Consider the following 24,275-nt stretch of genomic DNA (forward strand, 5'->3'; position numbering starts at 1 on the left):
TTGTCAGAGCCACGCAGACATTTAAAGAGCATCTTATCATGTTGATTTAAGCAATTAAACATGAAGTTACCCACTGCAAGCTCCGACTGACTGTATCATCTTAATTATTATCTACAGGGCCTTATCCTCAAAGCCTTTTCTGCAGCCTGATAAAGGAGACTTATCACAGTCATTAGGTGGTTTAACGTCTGGCTATTTGGGAAAAAAAGTTCAAATTCAGGAAATGTTCGGCGCAGTGAAACCTAGTCTTTAATGTATTTGGGTTTAAAAATGCTTTCAGGTTGCATGTATTCTAAACAAAGCAATTAATCCTTCTGCTCTAATCGCATCGTGTGACAAGCACGTCTCGATTAAAGGAGTATAAACAGGCTGTGCTTCGACCCAGGAAATTGTTAGTGGGCTTTGAAAAGTTGCTAAATAGGCAGATAATTTTTTTTTTCTCAGAATCATTGTTTAAAAGTTCACGTCAGTCCATTTCTGGCAAATGATTCGGGATATGCCTTTTTAATTTTGTGATGAAAAATCAGTTTTAACATCAGTATTTTCTTTTCCTTCCTTCCTCTTGTAAAGCGACGCCTTAGCTACAGTTGTGCATGAGCTTACTAATATTCATCCTATGTGCCTGCAGTCTTTTGCCCCTAAGTCAACCACATCCAGATCGCGATCTAATCAAATGTGACAAAGCTTTGCAAGGAAAGATGGGCAGCGATCTGGACTCTGCCCATGCCAGTATAGGAACTGTTTTGACAAGGATTATCACATTCATCACCAGGTAATTTATAACAACCCCCAGCTTCGACAGACCTCATATCTTTCCAGAAGCACTGTGCTTACAAACACCAGAGCAATGCTGGTAGCTTGGTTTCTCACCTTCTGCTGTAGTAAGAGGGTAAAAAAACCAAAACATTCAAACATCACTTATCTTTGGCCCACATTGCAGGCTGACTCTTGCACAGAAGCCTGGGCTGTGAGTGTGAGTGTGTTGGCAGAACAATCACCTGCATGGTGATGCAAAAGCCTCGGAATTTATCCAGAAGTCTTCATAAATCAAACCCTTATGTTAAGATAAACTCTGCCCACGCAGCTGTGATGGGCAGCAAATATATTCAGGAAATTCTAAAGTTTTGCAACCCTGATATTACAGTCATAGTAGTAAAGAAACTGTGACATGCATACAGTAGAAGTGTATGTCAATCTGATTAAAATGTTACATTCTTGCATCATATGTCTATCACGAGAAATAACTTTTCCCACACTTTATTACAACAGTGGAGTTACTTTAACTCTAAATCTAGACGTAGATCTGAAAACTGTTTATGACGTAGCATGCCATCTATTCAGCTTGTGCAATACCAATGTTTTCACAGTGCAGCGTTATCATAACAGCATCTGAAACTAGCGCCTCCACCCCTTCCTTCAACATGAACAAAGTGCAAAGGTTAGTACACAATACTTGTGCATCAGGATTCTAAAGGAATGAGTATGCTGAAGCAGCAGTGTAGCGCATATTTGTATGTACTTTTACAAAACACTAAACATCAGTACTGTCTAAAAACCTCCTAAAAAAATTATAAAAGTATGCACAGAATTCAGCAACATTGATAAAAACTAGTGTAAAAGTTCCTTGATTTAATAAGTACAAAACGTTTAACAGCTATTTGTAACTGTGGTTCTGGCAGATTTTCTGCAATTTCTCGATAGAATACTTTTAACCATAACATTTGCAAGATGTCGAATAAATTTCAGATCTACCCGCCACAGGGTAATAAGACTCAGTCCAATGGAATCCTTCTAGGAATGCATGTTAAAATATAATATACAAAAATCAAAGACAGAGAGGCAACCAGAGAAACCATCCTCCAGAGCTCTGCCCATGCTCCTGTCAGTCTGCCTGCTTTGGTTACATAGCACTGAAATGACACTACAGCCAAGCTTTACAAAGGATATCCTACACATGTTTGTTATACATCCAATTGAAAATTATCACAGAATTCACCAAAAAGGGAGGAGGAGAAAATGAAAGCAAGAGGAAAGGAAACCAAAAATGTGGCCACACTAGATTTTCCTCATTGCTTTTTTGTGTGTTTAAACTTTAGTTCCAAAAAGCCACCCACACTTCACCACGCAGGGAGAAACCAGTCTCAAACTGGCACCTATTTATGGACTTCGCTACTGCCAGAGAGTAATTCCTCCTACAGAGAAAAAAAGCCCATTGAATGTGTAGCTCATCCATCATTCAAAAGCCGTTGGCTTTAAAACAGAAGCAGCAAGGCTATGATTTGGTAAAACACTTTGCTTTGATTGGTTCCCCCCTATGCTTTAACTTTTTTCCCTTAAAATAAAGCCCTTCCCTCTGCAATGCAACATTTTCATTAGATGAAGTATCATATTCCGCATTTAAGTTGGCTCCTTTCATTACTGAGTTTATGACCTTTGAATATGCGCATGTGAGTGCAGAGGTTCATATTGTGTCGTGTGAACTCCTAACTGGTGTGACGAGCTGCAGGAGCTGACGTCATGAACTCCATTTCACCTGCGCAGGCTGCTGCTCGTGCAAAGAAAGCCCTGGCGGCCCCTGCCATACCTACTTTGATGACAATTAACTAATCTTCTCACCGGTTTCTTCAAGTATGCAAACATCGCTGCATTATCTGTGTGAAAATCAGCCCAATAGTCAAAATGACGTCTATTCAGCGCTCTCAAAACCAAAACAAGAGAAACATTCCTCCGTGTGTCGGGGTAAGCTTTGAATGCCAGTGTGCTATCCATTCATCCTGTTATTTATGATACACTCAGCCTGTCACGGCAGCCATTGTTGAAGCTTTGAATAGCATCAGATCAGTATTTCAACAACTATATAATAGCCATATAACCGCAACATGTATCCCATCAGAATTAAGACTATGTTGCCCAATTTTGGAAAACACTTCCATGTATTATTTGTTAGAGTTACACAATAGATTATTGCTGCCAACAAGCTGCCTTTTAGTGTTTAAACATAAAAGCTTAAAATAGACCTTTTAGAAGTTCTTCTTTATTTCCATATTTTATTTTCTTCCGGCAGAAGCCCAGTCCCTCAGCTACTGCAAGTCACTGCTTAGTTTAGCTGACAAAAAAATGTATGAGCTTTGGTGCTGACCACTTTAACTGTGCGGCTGTGCATCAACATGCAAACATGAGGGTTTGGCATTGGTAGCCACAGTAAGGGCTCACTGAATTGTCAAAAACACAAAACAATAGTAGTCCCTTGGAGATGAAGAGCAACAGAAAGCAAATATTTTAGTGATATATAGCATTGTGACATGTAACCTTAATTCACATCTGTCTGTTCCTGTTGCTGCAAAATGGAGAAAAAGCTGATGGCAATGTAGAAAGTAGCTATGGCCACATGATGTCAAAACTAAATGTGCTCACCAACAATTTAATACTATAAGGGGTGGACAGAAACAAAGTAAATGAAGTATGTTTTTTGAGTATCTGTACTTTACTTGAGTATTCATTTTTCTGGAAACTTATTACTTTTACTCCTCTACGTTTGAAAGACAAATATCGTACTTTTGACTCAACTATTTCTATGAATGTTCTCGTTACTCGCTACTTTCGCTCTGAGGAATTTTCTGAAATCCGTTCTGAAAGTTCTGCATGTGGTTTGTCTAAGTGGTGTTGCCATACCTGTACCTCGCGTGTCTCCGTGGTTAAGCCCATGTTTGAGTCTTTTGAAATAAAGAATGAGTTGTATCGTTTTAAATGTTTGCTTGCTACAAAAAAAGTAGTTTGAATACTTGTAGTATTTTTTAATGCAAGTACTCCAGTACTCAAGTAATACTTTGACTGAACAACTCTCACTTGTATTAGTGATATTTGACCTGAAGTATCTATACTTTGACTCAAGTAATGAAGTTGTATACTTTGTCCATCACTAACTAGCATTAACTAAGGTTTGCACACTTCCTGAAAAACTTTAGACTGTAATAGCCCCAAGTGACAGAAAGCAGAATGACGAAAAGGCAAAGGCAAGAATCAGAGGTAGATTCACACAGCAGAAGGCTTAAGAGAGTTTAACTCAGGCTACAGTGGAATTCCTCGGTTTAAAATTAGGCACCGTTAGTTGAGCTCATGGCTAATGCAGAAATGCAGACTGAAAAGGGCTCATTAAATTCCAGGATAATTTGTCTGCTTTAATGAATATATTACCAGTCCCCTTTTGTATCCTACTGAAAGCACTTGATTTGCCTTTTGTTATAAACAAAATAAAGTAGGCTTGCCTTGTATTATTGTGTAAAAAAAGATAATTAGCATGATGGTTTAATAAGTCTTAACTGCAAGAACACCAGAATAAGCACAGAAGTGGGAATCATGCATGATTAATTTCCACACAGCAGACTGATCAGATATAACTCCATGAGTCATATTAAAAATCAAGCCTCTACTATAAAGACATGACAACTAGATGACACCGTGATGACTGATGCCTCTTAAGTAAAGCAAACAAAGATTATCTATCAGGGTCAGTGTGCGGAGGCTGGAGCTTGTTAGACTCATACCAGCGGGGTCTCTTTCCACCAGTTCACAGCTTTAACAGGTCTGATTCGAGTGACCTGGGGAAACGCTTTAATGACTGTTTCTTGAGTGTGTTTCGATGCTGTGCGAGTGGGTGGTCTGACGGGACTGGGCAGGGACGCACACTGATGTACAGTGCTGTAAATTGATGTTTCTGCAGAACAACAAACACTTTTCATTTCACTGTTCCAGGAAAGTACCCGATTAGGTCACGTTGTGTATTTATATGTTGGGTCTAGATTGTTTGTTTTCAGAATGAGGTCAGTCAAATGATTTCCTACAGATAATATTTTTTGCAACATAATTAGCAAGATTTCTCATACCTGAAATATTACTACACTGCTACACTCCTACACTGCTCTGTTGTCATAACAGTTCTATTATTTCATCTCATACATTTTTAACTATAGGTTAAACCTGAACATGTAATATGTTATACAGAGAGTAGATTTTTTCCTCTTACACTAACATGTATGATTTCCTCTGATGATACTGTAATCCATCTTCACTGGCCGAGTCTTAATTACCATCTCAGACTTTTATTGGAGGCCCGGCGCCACATCTTCCCCAGTCAGCTGTGCACCATGCGAACATTTCCTTCTGAACCCAGTGTCCGAGTGTCACTTGTTTCATCTGCAATTAATCAAGCGTCATGTTTAATATGAGTTTGTTAGGTTCACCTCCCCATCCCTCCCTAAAGCTCCTGCCAGGTTTATGGTCAACACAGAGCCGACGCCAGGATTTAAGAGAGTTCTGCCACTCAACATGCTTTTCAAGTTTTTATTCCCCTGTTACACTATAAATAGATGACTAAGTAAAACAACATGTGATTCTTTTAAAGATAAGAAAATTGAATTTAAGTAGACATGTGCAGTTGGAAGGTGAAAGGGGTCACTCTCAGTGATAACCCCACAGTGTGTTTCTACTGTTTCTCTCAGTTCTACAGATTATTTTAGCATCTTTCAGATATTTACGTTCCACACTTTCTTTTGTCCAGTCTCACTGTTCTTAACATTGTTGTTCAGCTGGAAACTATTTATAGTGAAAAGCTGGTGCACTGAACCTGCCCAGCACAAAATCTACTGTGGAAAAAGTTAGCTTCTAACATATAGTTAAACATGGCTGTTAAATCCTTAACAGCTTAAGAGACAAAAGTTTACGAATCGGAGGGGACCAAAACAGAGCCAAAAACATATTAAATTTCCATCTTTGTCTTTTTCTTCTTCTCCTATTAGTATTCTTATTAGTAGTATTCCAGTAAAACTGACAAACTAGGCTTCACAACAGTTCTGTTTTGAAGGTAATGTTTGCCTGAACCAACTGAAATTTACGGAGGAGAAAGAAACGTGCGTAGTTACATGTCAGCTTCTCAACCAAAGCCATGTTAATTTATTTTTACTTCCCTAATGGAAAAATATTCCCCTAATTACGGTAAACAGAAAGTTGCTATTTCATATGGAATCATTCATGTTTGATGCCTGACTCTGATAAGACACTTTTGAAGTTCCACTGTATATGTTGTAAATTGTTTCTTTGAGCTTGCTCAAGTACCAAAATCACCCCTGCTACACCCATGGGAATGGAGAGCAGAGTGGGTACCACTCCAGCGCTTGGAATCTGGGCCAAGAGTTTCCAAACATCTTTTCCTGGAGCCTAAAATTAGCAGCATAATGAGGTAGTGGCTTCCTTTTCTCTGAACTAATAACCCATCCCTGAGGGACAGCGTGATGTGGACTAACACTCCAGATCAACAGAGAAATCTCGCACTGACACTTAAGGCCCCAGGACTAAACAGAAATATTTTTACCCCAGTGCCTTACATCAAAAGACAACCAAAAAAGTACATTTTAAAAGCACAAAAGTATGAACAGTTTAACAAAATACAGGTTTATATAGTTTTTTCTTTCTAAGCTGCTAAATTACAAAGTGCCAAACAGAACCCAGAGCAGTTAAAATGTCCTCAGCAGTCTCCCTCACCACTGTTTCCAATGTACACCTTCACTAAAACAGGTTTTATATGGACTCCAGGACGGCTGGGGAGAATGGAAAAGACATGCTTAAGTAGACTCCACTTCATTATTAAACCTATAGGTCACATTTAATTGCACTTGCATTAATCTATTTTATTTCAACTAATGAGTTCTGCTATAAAGTTAACTGAAGGAGAGGAATTTTTATGACCCTCAGCAAACTTTTGATCAGGTGCTGAAGCTGTTCGGGGGAAAACGAGTTGGAGAATCTTTACTGTGTACAGTACAGTGTTCGATTACACAACTGTTTGATTTTCAGCTCTCATTAGGAATTCTCCATCTCACATAATGAATGCCTTTTGGGTTTAGTAGACGGCTCCACCTACAATATAGGGAAAGGTAATCTTAAAAGAAAACAGACAGATTGGTTTCTTGCATTTATAACAAAAATATTTGAAAATATAGGAAACTACAAACACAATAGTCAGGCTGTGTTTGCCATGTGTTTGCTTCTCGGTTAGGTTGGACCTATTTGCTTTGGTCGACAAGACAAGAAAATAAACTTTTTTGTGATTATGCTAGATATTTTCACATACTTCCAATGTAATTTTCTTTTTCTTTTTGAAAGCCAAAAAATCACTACTTTTTTCTCTGTTCTGGTATGCACCAACTTGCTCTTTGCTGCTAAATACTTCGCTAGCCAGTGTCTGTCTTACATTAAGTGCTTTGCAGGTAGCACACAGCTGTTTTGCTGTTAACAGCTACAGTATAATACATCAGTTACTCTTTGATTACAGTTCGCAATGTACAGCATAATTACTCCTGATTTACAGTGTAATATTTCATGCTAACAGTGTTCATTATCTATCTATAAATATAAATAAAGGTACTGGGAAACATGATTTTCAAGTTATGGAATAAGGGGCTTACAGTTTGGAATCTGTTATATTGTAGTTATTTTTTAAATTCTCTGTTCCTATTTTATTATCAAATGGTATGTATGAGTTAATGAGCAATAAGCGAGACATTTTAGGGGCCTTTATAAATTACAGGTGTATTTCTAATTATTCTCTCCCTCAATTATGTTTTAGCCTCCACTGCTGGAGCAGAAGTTGCTGTTAGTTGTAATTTTACTGCATATGGTTCTTTCTTTGGAATTTGAAGTTTCATTGTCAAGTTGAGAAAAGTCAGTTTTAGCTGTTTCAGCCAGTTTAAAAAGTAATGTTTGCTAGGTTTGGCAAGCTGTTTCGCAAGCCTTGCTATTTGCCCTTTATACTCTCGATACACTGAAGATGTTTAATTGGCCAAGTGTACGAGGTATTTGACCATAAAAGCATAAGTATATGTTATTAACCAGTTCATGTGGATATTGTGTTATTCAAAAACAATAGTAATTACTGCAAAAGACGATATTTAGTATTCATCTCGAGAGGATGCAAACATTTTTCACAGTCCTTATATCACTTTTGTTAATGCTGGCTCTCAGTTACACAGATATGTGCATTAGTGTCTTTAAATTTTATTTCAGAAGCTGAAGAAATGGCTGTGCAACACAAGGCTGTACCGTTTGCACCAATTGTAGGCCTACTACTTCCACACTGAGAGTGAAGGGCTTATACTGAAGATGCTGTCCTGTCTTGTCTGAGCTCTGTTTCATCCAACAAACCAGTATAAAGGGTCCAGTCCTCAAGACATTTGCTGGCAGATTCTCTTTTTCATTCACTAACAAGACCACGCCATTGTACAGTAAAAAGTAGTTTATTTGGAAAATGCTAGAGGGTCGAGGTTGGGTGGGATGAGAGGGGGGTCAAATTAGGGCGGGATGAAAGGGGGTCGAATGGGGAGTTAGCTGGAGCCATCAGGAACCTTAGGGTCAAGACTCAGGATGGGGGCACGTCTCAACACACTTTCTGATTCTGCATCTCCCCAATGGGAAGACCAGTGGCCGAGGGTTTTAATGGTGTGGTCCGGGATCCCTTGTCTGGATGCTGTTGAAGCGGCTTCAATTCGAAAAGACTGGCCAGACTATAGTTGGGTGATATCCCTGACTTGAAAAGAACTTGGTGGAGATGGTGGTTGAACCAGAAACGCGTTGCAATTGTGCCTGTTGCTGGTGAAGAGTTGGTCTGGTGGTAAAGCTAGGTGACTTCAAAAGGGCTAAGATAAGAGTTGAGAAATATAGGCTAAGAAAGGCTAAGTTGATACATTTTGCGTCATTTCAGGTGAAATCTGAGGATGTCTGTGGAGTGAATTGAAATGTCAGAGAGACTAGCGTGCCATGAAGGGTTGTAGGTAGATGAGGATGTGGTTAATTCTGAAAAAAAAAAACAAAGATTGCTAAGAGATTCGAGGGTGGAGTCGATGGATGTGGTTAAGTATCCAGCGCAAAGGGTTTGGATGCAACGGGTGAGGAGGTCTGCTGTCAGGGCTAAGCGTTTAGATGCAAGAAATGGTTCAGCCTTTTGTAGGCCTTTGAGTAACATGTTAAAGTGAGGGTGAGAAATGGAAGGTGCTTGAGCTCTGGAGAGCAGTTTGACATCGACATGTGACTGTAGCAGTCAGGGATCAAACCCCCAACCTTCAGATTGAGAGATGACAGACACCCATAAACCTTTGAATGTAAGTCAGATGTAAGCATATTTATTTATTACTAGAAAAGAAGTTATAGTTAAGTTATCAGTTGTAAGAATGATGATTTCTGTTACAGCATGGATGGATCATGTTGTTAGCCATATTACTGTTGCCAGACACGCAGCATCTCTCCGTGAACCCTAGACTTCCTCCAGTCCATTGACTCCAGGACGCCTCTAAAAGAACCAACATGTTCTGAAAACAAACAGCACAACCTGTACAGGAGTCCAGACCCGGGCCTGAAAAGCCAGACAGTGGGATTGCCTCTGACAGCTGTTTCCTGTTATGTAACTACACACAGCTGCTATTTCTAAGAGAGGGCATCTTGGTGTTGTAGACATTTGTAAGGGTCAAGAGGAAGAAAAATAATGCAGCTTTAATAGTGACCAACAACGGACCACCAAGGTTTCCTCCTCTAGCATGCAACGTTCTGAGTGACCAGAGAGTCTTCTCAGGATTTCTCTCTTTTAATGAAGTTGCAGCTATTAAATTATGGCATCTTCAGATGACTCAACATATTACTGAGTTGGTGATATTATAAACTAGAATGGTTCTTACTTTATATAAACCTATTACTACTGTACTGTAACTCTCCTAATACAGTGAAATGGTTATAAAAGAGTGTTGCCAGATTGTCTGTGGTTATTGCAAAGCAAACTGGTGAACCAAATCAACCAAAGCATTCTCAACAAGTGTGGCTTCCCATCAATTTATCCTCTGACATAAATGTATCATCACTTTATTACAGTATTTATACATAAAGTGACGTGCTTGTGTCTTCTTGCAGTATGTTTCCTCCTCTTCTAAACCTTCTTTTGCTGAATGTTTATGTATTGTTGTACAGTATTCTAAAAATGTCACATACATCTGGGAACAGACCTTTTTTTGAACAATTATCGACTTACACAAATAATACAGAGAAAATGTTTTGGTGTCCTCAAGGCTTCGGGCGCATTAGTTTCCTTGTCGACATTTTGCTCATGAGAGCAGAAGATGAATGAGGGAGCAGTAATGTCTGGGAAACAGGCAGAATATTTGGCTGCCATTCTCTGTAAATATTGGTTCAGTTTGTTTGAGGTCCCTCCTCAAACTAAACATTTTACATATTGAATAGATTATCTTACTTAACCGACTTGAGTTCTGTATGATAGCATGTGAACATGTCTTTAACCTCCATGCATGGCTGACAGAGAGAGACCACCCTTACAAAGAGAGGAGTGGAAGTCACTTCATGTGGAAGCTTGTGTCCTTTGAAATGCACCATTTGTGATTGTTATCAGATGCATCTCAGTGAGCATCACAGTCCAACCTTCACTAAGGACTTCAATAAGACCATGTCCAGGTCATGTATGTGGCTGCTAATTTCAAATACTGTCACTACAATGATTCTGATTATAAAAAACAATTAAAACAACTCAAATTAACTTTTTACATGCCAATGTGTTGTGTGTTGGTAAAACAAATATTGCAAATAGGGCAAGTGACTGTGACATTGAATTACTACATTAACAGAATAAGAGTCAGAATTGTAATGTAATGTAAAGAGACTGTAATGCCTGAGAGTATAAAAAAGACTAACACGGAAATGCAAAACTTCACATGACCATAGCCAATGAAAAAATGAGAGCATGTTGCAGTAAAGCACAGGAGGACATGTAAATCTCTGCTTACAGATGTGTGTGGAAAGATTAGGACGGCAAGGCAATAGGTCATAACTTAGTAGCAGACCTTGTAACAGGAGGCAGATTGTAGCAGCTCTCGCACTGCTCCCACGGGGGCTAGCAGTGTGTGTAAGCTAAGCTACCCAATCAGTTTTTAAAGTGTTACTGTTAAACGAACACCTAAGCCCATGATTACACGAAAAGAGGCTTTACACATCTATATTGTAAACCTCGCAGTTTGGTCAGGTGTTGACCAGCTAGACAAGCTTGTCTAGCACGCAACAGAAAAAAAAAGAGGCCTCGATCACACGCTGGAATGCCTCCACGGGTCAGGGGTATTTATTGATGACATCTGTTCTAGGTTAAAGGGCCACAGAAGGTACAAGTACATATGGAAGTCTCTTTTCACAGCAGAGGGGGCTTTTCCGCCATGACTGCGGATGTCCAGGGTGTGTGTCCCCTTTTACCACCTACCTGCTCCTGCCTTACACTTCAACCCTCTACACATGTCAGTGACAGGCGTCCACTGAGATTTATCAATGCGAGATTTATGTTTTAGCAGCCAGCTCTCGCTTCTTAGTAGCCGTGCTCGCTGCGGGCGGTGTTTTTCTTCCTGCACATTCTTATTAGTTTTAGTTTATTACAGCAGCACGTCTGGTGAGGTCATTTATAGCCAACCATGGTGGTATGACAAACTCATTTATAACGGTGAGGTTTCAGCACATTGCATGAGATCACATGTGCCTTCCTCCCTCTCCCTCGCTGCCGGGACACTAAACGCCATAGGTAATGAAATCATCTGTTTGTCTGTGTATTTCTGCATGAATATGATGGACCGGGGATCACTGTTGTTGGTGTGCAATCGCTGGCTGGGGGGCCTTTTCACACACTGCCGAATTTATTCTCCCACAGTTGCTAAACACCTCTGAGATGATATGAGGGAGGTGGCAGGTTTGGACCACGTGATGATGGTATAGATTATCAACAAACCATTTAAGAGGTTGAAAAGCACCAGAAATACTTTTTTTGGGCCTTTTGCCTTTATTTGATAGGACAGGGAAGATGGACAGGAAATGCAGGGAGCAGAGAGAGGGGTTAGACATGCTCCTAAGGGCCGCAAGTTTGCCTCTGCCTGCTCTACAGACTGAGCTAAACCGGCGCCCCAAATACTGTTGTTTTTAAAGAACTAAAGAAAGGTTAATAAGGGATGTGTGTATTGGCGAATGGAAATAAGAAGAATGGATTGCAACATAGGTTTTTTCACCTGCATGCAACTGTCAACTCGGAAAAATGTGAAGACTGGTGTATTATAATACATTTGCATGCAGCCAACAAAAAGTTTATGTCTTCTAAAATCAGTTTTTTGTTTTTTTCCCCCCAAAACATGCAATAAATCACAGTTGTTCTACGAGTCTAAAGAGATGTTGAAGGATAATTAGTGACTCCACAGCGTGTGTTCGTCTCAGCACAGGCTCCCCGCTGCGATTGAACTTGTGACCCTGATCCCGGTGGGACATGTTCAGACAAAGATAGAGGGCAGCAGAGAGATTTAGACATGCTTATGGAACCTGTGTGGTCTCCAGAAATGCAATGTGCAGTCCAACACACACATTCAGGCCCTGGCTGAAACTTAGCCCTGATTCATACTGAGTATCCATCTGGTAGAATACCCAGCAGTGTTGTACCCAGCTCCTATCCAGAAGAGAAAGCACACCAACGGAGAGAAGCACAACGGAATAAAGCTGTCCACATGTTGAAATCCCAAATGATGAAGATGCCACATAATTTGCTTATTTTGAAAAGGGAGTGCTTACTCCGATGATGTGTATATTTGACGCTTTCTGAATGAAAAATGACGGCAAAACAGTGTCGAGACTGGAAGTGTTCCATTCAAAACAGAAGGATCACTATTTTTTTTGCCACAAACGTTTTTCACATTAAAATTGGAATAAATTTCACAACTTTAGCCCACAAGTCAAAGCTAATGTCCATCCATTTTTCACACATACACAGTTGTCAAATCTTTAATGTGTATGTTTCCTTTATAAAGATTTTATACTATTTAATAAAAATATTCCATGACAATGTTTCATCTGTTTTTATTTTATTTTCGAAAATCACACAACACTTCATTTTTATTTGTTTTAAACAACTTAAATGTTTGTCTTAAGAGAGGGATTAAATTACAGAGCATGGTTTTTATTTTGAAAGGCAGTGGAAATTTTGCTATTGTGAAATTGGATCTGTAGACTTTTTCTCATGAGGACTGCGCTGCACAATTGCCTTCCTATGGTCGCAGACTGTAATGAGACCGGTATCTGTGGCAACAACTTCTCACAGTGCGGCATGGGGCGCAAGCGAAAATAAGGAAATGTTACTCATCATTTCATAAAAGTGGATCATACCCAGACTTTTAACAGATATTTATGTTTTATGAAAACCAGTCTCACAATTTCACCGACGGGGCGTCTTTTACCAGCTCTGAATGAAGGCAGCTGAGGCGGATTAAGAGAAAAGTCCTTGGAAAAAGGGCCTCACCACAAGAGTAAAGGAAAAAACTTACAGGACAACACTGACCGCTTGCTGTGTTCCAGCAGATACAAGCACACTGTTTGGTTGTCTTGTCCGCCTGCAGCAATACGAAGGAAAAACACTTCTAGGGATTTACAATTCTTACTTTTATTAATAAGAACGGTTGCCATATAACTGAAAACAGCTTTCGACTGAACCAGTTCCATCAACTTGAAACTATTACCTGGTTTTATGCACACAGTAATTCTATTTTGCTTAGAGGCAGATTTCAAGGTCAGTGTTAACGTACATCTGAATTGTCAGCAGCTGCAGAGAGTCATTCACCAATACGAGTGAGCTCAAATTAAATCTCAACATTAAATCAATTTAAAGTTAGGATGAAATAAAAGATCTGGACACATGCTGAAAATGATGCATAACTAAATATCAGGGTTATATGCTCAGTAGAATCACTTTTTGCATCGACGATTGACTTTTATTTTGTTTCCCTTTCAGCGTGCAGAAAAGCGAGCGTGGATACCATTTCCATTTCCCTCCTTTGCCACCCATGTGGATGTCTCCTAGATTGAGATACCTCACTCCACTGCACACAGTCAATGTGCCCGCATGTAGGACAAACTCTGCACAATCAGTTGGACCACAGCCTTTTCAGATTTGTTGAGATTAGAGAAAGCACATTTTGGCAGTTTTGCATTGGCTGAGTGACAGAATAATGCTGACGGTAATGAGGATAAAATGCATGATGCATGGGTGGCATTTCTTTACTGTAGTTCTTAATTGAACAACAACAAAACAATGATATTCTTTTGAGCTGCTTCACAGGGTTGCAGATGGCCCTTGAAAAGATAAAAAAAATAAAAGTATGCTAGGCGTAGTAAGTGTACCACTAAGATTTGTACGGTTCGTATCACATAGATGAGGAAGGAATGTTCAAATATTTTCAGAGATAAATCCAGCTCTCCATGTTCCAAAAAACAAGCAGGACACATGAGAGCTCATGTCCTACAAGTTTGTGGGGATGCGCGTAGGGTTGTTCTAAAATCATCAGCCATCATCTTAGCCACATCCACAGAAACCAGTGGAAATAAATGGTATGAGGACGTGCTGACATGTTGGAGTTTAAGCTAATTCTCATTTTGGCTCATGCTGTACTGCTGTAGCCACAGAGGAGGATCTTCGCCTCAGTTTGGTTTGCTGTGCAGCACTGAAGTGCAGGCCAGCTCAGTAAGGTCATTACTGCAGTAAATCCCACTCACAACAGTAATGGCTGAATGCATAATATTGGAGTAAAGCCTTCAATTGGAATCAGGGGGCTGATTCAGTTTTAAGGACAAGGATTTGGATTAAATAAGAGGCATTATAGATACGTATAACCTATTCTACACACAGTAATGAGAGTTTTCTTCCATCCATCCATCCATCCATTATCTATACCGCTTATTCTGTTTAGGGTCGCTGGGGGGGCTGGAGCCTATCCCAGCTGTCATTGGGCGAAGGGTGGGGTACACCCTGGACTGGTTGCCAGTCAATCACAGGGTTGACACATAGAGACAGACAACCTCACACTCACACCCACACCTATGGGCAATTTAGAGTCACCAATTAACCTTACAAGCAATTCTTTGGTCTGTGGGAGGAAGCTGGAGACCCCGGAGGGAGTTTTCTTCCATTATGTCTATATTTCTATTTCTCTTGTTTTACTGCAATGATACATTGTAGAAAAGAATATCCTGTTAATTACGCAATTTGCAAGATATGATATTTTATCAGCATATAAAAGCATTATTTTGGATGAGTTTAATATGTTCTATTATCAAGCAAATAAATATATATCTATTGTGAAATACACAACAATATTGGATTTTTCTCCTGAAATGTCTCCTTCTTTCTGAGAAGTGGCGGCGTTGATCCTCTAATCCCCTGGATCTGAAGGCAAACAGACAGACTCTGGGATATAGAGAGGGACACTCACAATATTTAGTTAAGAGATTCAGGCTGGAGGAGGGTTACTCACCTGAGTGCTGGGAATGGCTTTTGTGTGGATGGACAGGTCAACAACATATCCATTTTCACTAGCAGATGGGAATGTGTTTGCTCAGGCCTATCTCCGGTCTCATGGAAGCCCAAGGTGCTTCATCCTGAATGGATAGCCCATCACTGATTGTATCTTCCATCAGTTTCTCACCTGGGTCATCCAAAAATGGGACCTGTTTGATTTTTAATTGGTTCTGTTTAATGAAGTCTCTGTATTCCCCTCTGAAATGACTTTAATAAGAAGAAAAATGGGTTCATTATATCAGACTTCAGCCAACTAATTTACTCAGACCCCATCACCATGAGAATGAAGTGAGAATTTCTTACATGTTGAGGGCAGGTCAGCACCTGTCACACCAGTAAAGCTCTTCTCTCAGCAGGGTCTCATCTCCTGCTTTATCTGCTCTTTACTCAGATAAGCCAGTCTTAAATGGATATGTGAGGAACTTAATATCGCTACCCTATTAGTTGAAATGAGAGGAAATGATCCACTGACTAAAAGAGAGATAGTAACCTGGAAGGTCATTTTGATGTTTCTCTTCATTCTGCTGTTTTTGCTTCATTTTTATTCCTAGTCTCTAACACTTAATAGCTAAGGTTTCCTAAGTTGGTCTATAAGTTGGTCCACCACTTTGGTCTGGACCAAAATATCTATTTTTGGTCTATCTAAGAATATTTTTTCCCCCGAAACACAGAAAAAGGCTGAGCAGCATTATGTTGCAGTACTGTGTATTTTGAAGCAGACTGCAATGGTGTGAGTGCGCCCTCAGCTGTGACTTTGTTAGGCATAAATCTGTATTGTGCAGCTAGATATAGTTAGCATAGCTTGTTAACTCAGCTCTCTTACTGACTACTGCAGAGGCTTATTGAAACAGACCTCTACCTGTGATAATGCATGTAATCATGGGATGATAGAACTTTTACCATTGCTGTGATTGTCCCTGTATTGGCTGTGCTTTGGTTGTTAGGATTATGACTGAAACACTTTAGTTTAAAAAAGTTGTCTAAGTGCATGTAGGGGTTGTGTGTGTGTGTGTGTGTGTGTGTGTGTGTGTGTGTGTGTGTGTGTGTGTGTGTGTGTGTGTGTTTTGCAGGCTGAGCATTGTAGCACTGCAGGTTCAAATCCTTCATTGTTTACCAGTGCTATCAAGCTTATGTTAAAAGGAGCAGTGAAGGTAAGTCACAGAGCAGATGCTGCCATATCTATAGCATCATAGATTCAACCACAGTGGTCAGAGCGATAAATGCAGAATGTAAATGACAACACTTCTTTCTGTTATTCTTGCATAACTAACAGTGTATTCTAACTGGACTGGACCAACACACTATCTGTATTAGAGGGAACCGAGGGTAATGGAAACCTTACACTAGGTTATTCAAAAGTTGTTGGGAGGTAACGCAAAAGTATTGTGAGGGAACAGAAAAGTAGTCCTGCAGAAAAATATCCCACCATGACCCACAAGGGCTCTATAGGATTGCAATACAATGTTGTGTACATTCATCCCACTAGGATTGGTGATCCCCTGTATTCTTCATCAGTGCCACTGGCAGGTTGTAATTTTAGTTTTTTCCCATTATGTCCTGACAACTATCGGATGGATTTTCTTTAAATTTGGTACCAACACTCATTATTCCCCTCATAATAATTTGTAGTAACTTTGTTTCAGCTAAGGCTATCAGCAGTTGATGAATTTGATAATTCAACTATATTGGTTTATGGATGAATACCTGTTTTAGCTTGTTTTCGTTAGTGCAAATTAGCCAATGATAGCATGCTAACATGCTTAACTAAGATAGAAAATATGATTAACATTATATCTGCTAAACATCAGCATGTCTCGTTTTATTAGCATTTTAATGTTAACATGTTAACGTTAGTATTTAGCCAAGTAGCATGCAGCCTCACGAGGGCCAATAGCATTGCTGTAGACTAGTCTTGTTAGCTTCCTACATCAGTAGTCAAATGACCACCAACTAGATGTTGACACCAGCAAATACATTTATAACTTGATGACTCAATTATCACTGAACCGAGTAAATGATCGGAATGATCAGAAATCTGTCCCGAGAATAGAAAAAAATTCTTTTTGGCTGAAGTACAAAAAAACTTGCTGGGTGTCTCAAACTGTCATTTTCTACATGTTACTAAAGTTCAAATGCAGGTTAGTGCAAAGTAATCTTTTAATTATATCTCAACTTCATGTATTGTGCACAAATGTTTCCTAAAAAATGATAGCTGCTTAAGGTAGCTTTGCTTAACATGATTGATTGCTGCGATGACAGCATGAGCCATGATTACAGTAGTAAGTCATTCTGTCTCAATTCATTACACGTTTTACAGGGTTAGGTTGGGTTAGAAATTAGCAGACAGAGCCCTGGGTGTTGCTAAACACAGTGCTCGGATTGACAGCCTGTCACAGTGAGACTTGACTAATTACAGTTCTCATCTACCCTGAGGGAAGAAGAAAGCACGGAGCAGTTTGCTTGTGTTGTTCATATGTAATTACTTTGTCAGGACAGGATGAGCAATCCCACAAATATCAGTCAAGTATGAAAGCAGACACCGACTGACTGATGCCTTCTGTTTTTTTTTTCTACACAAAAATGTCTCTGCTACTTGTTATCAAAGACCACAAACACTACATTATGAGGCTTAACTGGGCCTCAACAGCTATTAAACCTCATTTGCAGTATCAGCATAGTATTTTGCAAATTATACACAGTCTACTCTGGATCTCGGAGGCGATAAGGACTCTCCCTGGAGATTGTGGAAATGGCTCAATTTGGGCCTTTCAGACGCACTCACAGGGAGCTATGCTTGTGCCTTCAGTCTCCATCGTGCCTTTTATAAAGCTGTTAGCTGTGCGGTATCTCCACCTGAGATCTGAAAGCACCAACAAAGAGTCAGCGTTCGCATCGACAGATAGATCCTGGAGCTCGGAGGGAGCCGGGGTGTTCAGACTTGGAGTTGTTGAGTTGGGCAAGAATGCGGCGCTGGTGCCAAGTTTTATTTTGGTGTAGGTCCATTGCAAGAGCAATCTCAGAGTGTGTGGCATTATGGAGGACATCCAAACGGTTAAGATGGAATTCCCTGATTGTTATTGAGACCTGAACCCCACCGTTCTTGAAATGATCACTATCAGCCAGCACTCCTTGAAGCACACAGCTATTCATTAAAGATGGTTATCGGCAGGTCTGAGGCGAGAGCCTGGTTTTCAGCGGCAGTCAACAAGGAGAGATCATTGGGTAGCATCTGAGATCAGCTCAGGTCGACGTTTTTCTTCATGTTCCTTCGCAATTAAGACAACCTCAAACAGTCTCACAGGTATCCTTTTAGCTGCTTCATGTCACTGAAAGAAAAAAAGGCCCTAATGAGTTTGCACTCGTGAAGCACTCAGGGATACAAAATCGCCCAACGTCCCATATCAAATAAACACAAAATACCTCACAGATGCAACAAAAGATCAAGGCAGCTCTGCAAGAATTAGTCACGCTCAGCTCCCTTTGGAGCCAGCATAGCATGAAGCTGCTATTATCTCTGTGAATGTCATATCTACACCCTATATTTTCCATTACTGAGTAGTCTGTCGATCTTGCAGCTGGAAATCTGCAAGATTTGTTCATACAGCAGCTCATGCGTCAGTGTGGTTTAGCTGGATCTCATCTTTGCTGGTTGCTTTCATGGTCGAGTGGTTGCATGCTTAAGTTAGAAAGTGGGGTCATTTATGTTGCAAGGAACATCACTAAAAGTCTATATGTATCAGTCTCTCAATGCTCTCTTCTTTGACCTCTGAAGATTGATTTAGAATTGCTGTTGTGCAAAATCTTTGAGCAGTCTCTGCACTGACCTAATGAAGCTGCAAACACTTCCTGGTTCATTTCTGCAGGCAGTGAGACAGTGGAGCTGTGAGGTGGCTCAACTCAGCAGTAGAGGGCTCCCTTTTCCCTTTTAATCTGACACTTCCAGAGGGATATATCACACAAAAGTATCTACACATTTATTATTAAAGGTGTTACAAACAATTTGATATTTTAATGTTCATTTGATAGTAATTTTCACAGTTGTATCTACAAAATGAACACTATAACCACTACAGGACTAGAATATGCATTTATAGCAGCTTTCCTGTCTATTAAATAAATAGCTTTTGTTATTTTTATTCATTATGACAACATCCAAGCGTCAGTTCTGTGTCTAAGAACTATTTCTCAAACCAAGTGATCTGTTTTGATTGAGTGGGATGTTTGCCAAGATAGGAGTTCCCCTGCCATTAATCTTACTGTGGGTCTGAGTGACAGACCGGATTATCAACTAAAACTTTCAGCCACTTGAGACTGCTACTGATGTTTGGCTTTCAACAAGAAGAAAGAGTGGGGAAACAATTCCTCGGGAGGAAAAGAGCAGACGCTGGTGTAACTTAAGCATTGTGAAAACCCTCAGCAGCCTTAGCATTATCTGGACAAACTAATATTTACCCCAAGACAGAGCAAACACACTCATATACTCTGGCTTTATTCAGAGCTGTGGCTTTGTTGATGGATTAACTCTAATGATGAAATCCAACCTAATCTTCCCAGTTTGATCTGAGGGCTTCACTTCTGAGAGGGCTGTGCATCAATCACTCACAAGTGAAATTGCTAGAAACAGGCAAATTGTCAACAAAAGGTAGAGTTACGGACAAGTATAAGTGAAATAAAAGTCTCAATATATGAGTTATATGCAGACCAAGACCAGATCTTTGCTTACGAACGGCCAATCAGCTGTTTCTCCATAAATGTGTGCATCATTAATGCGAGAGCCTCCCACAAAGATGGAAACAAAATCTACAACAGTCTGCTTCTTTTTTCCGGCTGTGTTCAGAGGGAAGGGAGATTTGCAGCAGTCTGAACTTGAAAAAGACAAGTAACGAGTTGGTTTGAAGTCTGACCACAGTGCGGTGAATCTCTGCTTGAGTCAGGTCTGCTTTGAATAAAAACTGATTTGCCCTCCCCCCAAAATTTGGTCTGCAAAATTACCCACTCTTCAGAGCATTGTCGAAAGCACAAGACTTGAAGGTCCTTCTTTCTCACCAGAGTGTAATGAGAAACTGCTTGTAGAGGAGCTGGTCGTAAAGGCAAACACCTGCAATGATGAGACTGAGGGAATCAATCTTCCTTTATCCCCCCCATCAACACCAAATAGAGAAACTAGATTCTCCTGACCGACCCGTTAGCTGCATGTGATGAAAGTAGAGACGGCTGCTTTTCTGCCTGAGCCAGAAGGATGGATGGATGTGCGGAGAACCTGATGATGTTCACACAAAATATTACATGAAACACCCACAAAGGCTGCAGAGACACTAAATAGATCATTTCCTTATTATTTAAGGTTTTATATCCTTTATTCAATAATTTTGTCCTTAATGCATGTAGCTTGCAAATCAGCCTTGCACAATAAACAATAATGAGTGCAGAATACCAGTATTTTCAATAATGAAATACATGCATTAACTGTATGTTTAATATTTACTGAAGTTATTATTTTTTTTAAACACTCCCTCCTTTTACATACACTTAAAAAAAAGTTTATTCTTGGTAACATCAAACTGGCTATTATTGTAATGATGCACATTGTCTGCAATATTGGTGTGGATCGTGGAAAATGGTTCACAGGATACGTGGGGGAGGAAATACTCAGCTCCTTTTCTTAAGTTAACAATACAACAATGCAAAAATATTACATTACAAGCATAATATGATACGATATGATATGATTAGTAGGATATAATCCAATACGCCACAATACAATCAGTATGATAAGACACAATACGATCAGTACGATACAATCAGTATGATACAATACGATCAGTACAATACGATATAAGATACAATACAATCAGTACGATACAATACAATTAGTACAATACTATACAATCAGTATGATATGATACAATCAGTACGATACGATACAATACAATCAGAACAATAAGACATGATACGATAAGATAAGACACAATCAGTATGATACGATATGATCAGTACAATATGGTACAATTAATTCGATATTGTACAATCAGTACGATACAATATGATACAATCACGACATTAAGACACAATACGATAAGATACAATACAATCAGTACGATACAATACGATCAGTACGATACGATACGATACAATCACTACAATAAGACACAATACGATAAGATACAATACAATCAGTACGATACGATACGATCAGTACAATACAATACAACCAGTACAATATGGTACAATCAGTTCGATATGATAAAATCAGTACGATACGATATGATACAATCACTACAATAATACACAATACGATAAGACACAATACAATCACTACGATAAGACACGATACGATAAGATACAATACAATCAGTACGATACAATACGATCAGTACGATACGATACAATCACTACAATAAGACACAATACGATAAGATACAATACAATCAGTACGATACGATACGATCAGTACAATACAATACAACCAGTACAATATGGTACAATCAGTTTGATATGATAAAATCAGTACGATACGATATGATACAATCACTACAATAATACACAATACGATAAGACACAATACAATCACTACGATAAGACACGATACGATAAGATACAATACAATCAGTACTATACGATACGATAAGTACAATACAATACAATCAGTACGATATGGTACAATCAGTATGAAATGGTACGATCAGTGCGATACGATACGATACAATCAGTACGATATGATACAATCAGTACGATATGATACAATCAGTACGATACGATATAATACAATCAGTACATACGACCAGTACATACGATCAATACGATACGATACAATCAGTAAGATGTGATACATCAGTACAATACGATCAGTGCGATACGATACTGTACAATCAGTACGATATGATACAATCAGTAAGATGTGATACATCAGTACAATACGATCAGTGCGATACGATACTGTACAATCAGTACGATACGATATAATACAAACAGTACGATATGATCAGGACATACGATCAGTACGATAAGATACAATACAATTAGTACGATAAGACACGATACGATAAGATACAATACAATCAGTACGATACAATACGATTGGTACGATACGATATGATACAATCACTACGATAAGACATGATACGATAAGATACAATACAATCAGTACGATACGATACGATTAGTACGATACGATATGATACAATACAATCCCTACGATAAGACACGATACGATAAGATACAATACAATCAGTACAATACGATATGATACGATACAATCACTACGATAAGACACGATTCGATAAGATACAATACAATCCGTACAATACGATACGATCAGTACAATACAATACAATCAGTTTTATATGGTACAATCAGTACGATACGATCAGTGCGATACGATACAATCAGTACAATATGATACAATCAGTACGATATGATATGATGCAATCAGTACGATACGATCAGTACGATACGATACAATACAATCAGTACGATACGATATGATCTGTACGATAAGATATAATATACTTTATTGTCACCATTGGGAAATGTTGTCTAGACTCGAATGCTGCATACATTTATCTGCTTCCATTGTATTATTCATAAATAAAAAACAGGAAAACAGACAATTAACATTTAAACCCAGTAGCACAAACCAAATCCCAAACTCAAGAACATAGCAAAATGGACGTGAAGTAACAAAAGTCAAAGTACTCTTTCCACAGAAAAATAACACCTTTCTGATTTATTAAGCAATATGATAAAATAAACTTTATTGATTCCCTAGTGGAAAATATTAACTTGATACGATTAGACTTTTATTATCGATAACTGATGCATGAATACATCTTTTCATTCTTTTATCTGATGGGGTCTGGCTATAGAGCCACATGCAACAATTTGAAGGTTGCATTTTCCATATCAAGTAAAGTTGTTTTGTCCGATGTTTCCCTGATTCTAGATATATAGAGAGTCAAAATAAGAGGTGTAGGAACCGCTTCCTAATTTAACCAATGTTTAAGATTGCAAAGTATTTTATAAGATTATCATGTGCTGTTTTAAGCACATGATAAACTGTGCTGGGAGTTTAAGTTTAAAATAGCAGAGAATTGAAATACTTAAATAGAATAAATTAGCCTCAAATTTGTTCATAATAATAGAGTACTTAAAGAAATCGTGTTTACGTAAGTACACTTAATTACTTTCTGTCACCATCTGATTTTCTCATACATAAAGGTATATTCATGGTTAATATAATGTAATTAAATTGAATTAAAGTAGCAAAATTTTTAATGTTGAATACCAATTTTTCTGGTTTAAAGTAAATAGTAGGGCAGTGAACTGATTTAACCTGCTGCACAGTAAATATAGAGAGTAACCAAACAGCACAGGGGCGAACCACCTTGCTTCTCTCCACGTGTTTTCATTGGGTCAACCAGTCAATCTGGCAGAAACACACTTTTCTTTGGGGGAAATGTAAGCCTTCCTCTCAGAGTTCCTCTGTTTGCCTTTGCAGGTGGACCCAACATGGCACAACGGTGTATCCATACACTGTCTTGTTTTTAATGGACAAAGACTCAGCATTCTTTGGCACGTATCAGGCCCTGAGTGAAACCTTGACGGCTTCATGTGTGTGTTTATTTGTTTTTCTTCCATGTGACAGACAGACCGACAGCCTTGGATTTCACTTATAGAGTAGCCGAGACCTTGTTAACTCAGTAATGGATAGCCCGGGTGTACACGGAGACATCCTTCTCATTCTTGTGCCACTGAGAGCAGGAAGAGAAGACGAGCACTTCCTCGATCACTCTGACACTCGCCTTTTGTCTGTCTCAGCTTTAGCAAGGTACCGAGAACTGCTTTCTGCGCTGTGGATGCGTTA

This window comes from Semicossyphus pulcher, unplaced genomic scaffold (assembly GCF_022749685.1).
Source record: "Semicossyphus pulcher isolate SPU_LCO1_2020_fin unplaced genomic scaffold, fSemPul1.0.p SCAF_14, whole genome shotgun sequence".
Classification (NCBI taxonomy): domain Eukaryota; kingdom Metazoa; phylum Chordata; class Actinopteri; order Labriformes; family Labridae; genus Semicossyphus; species Semicossyphus pulcher.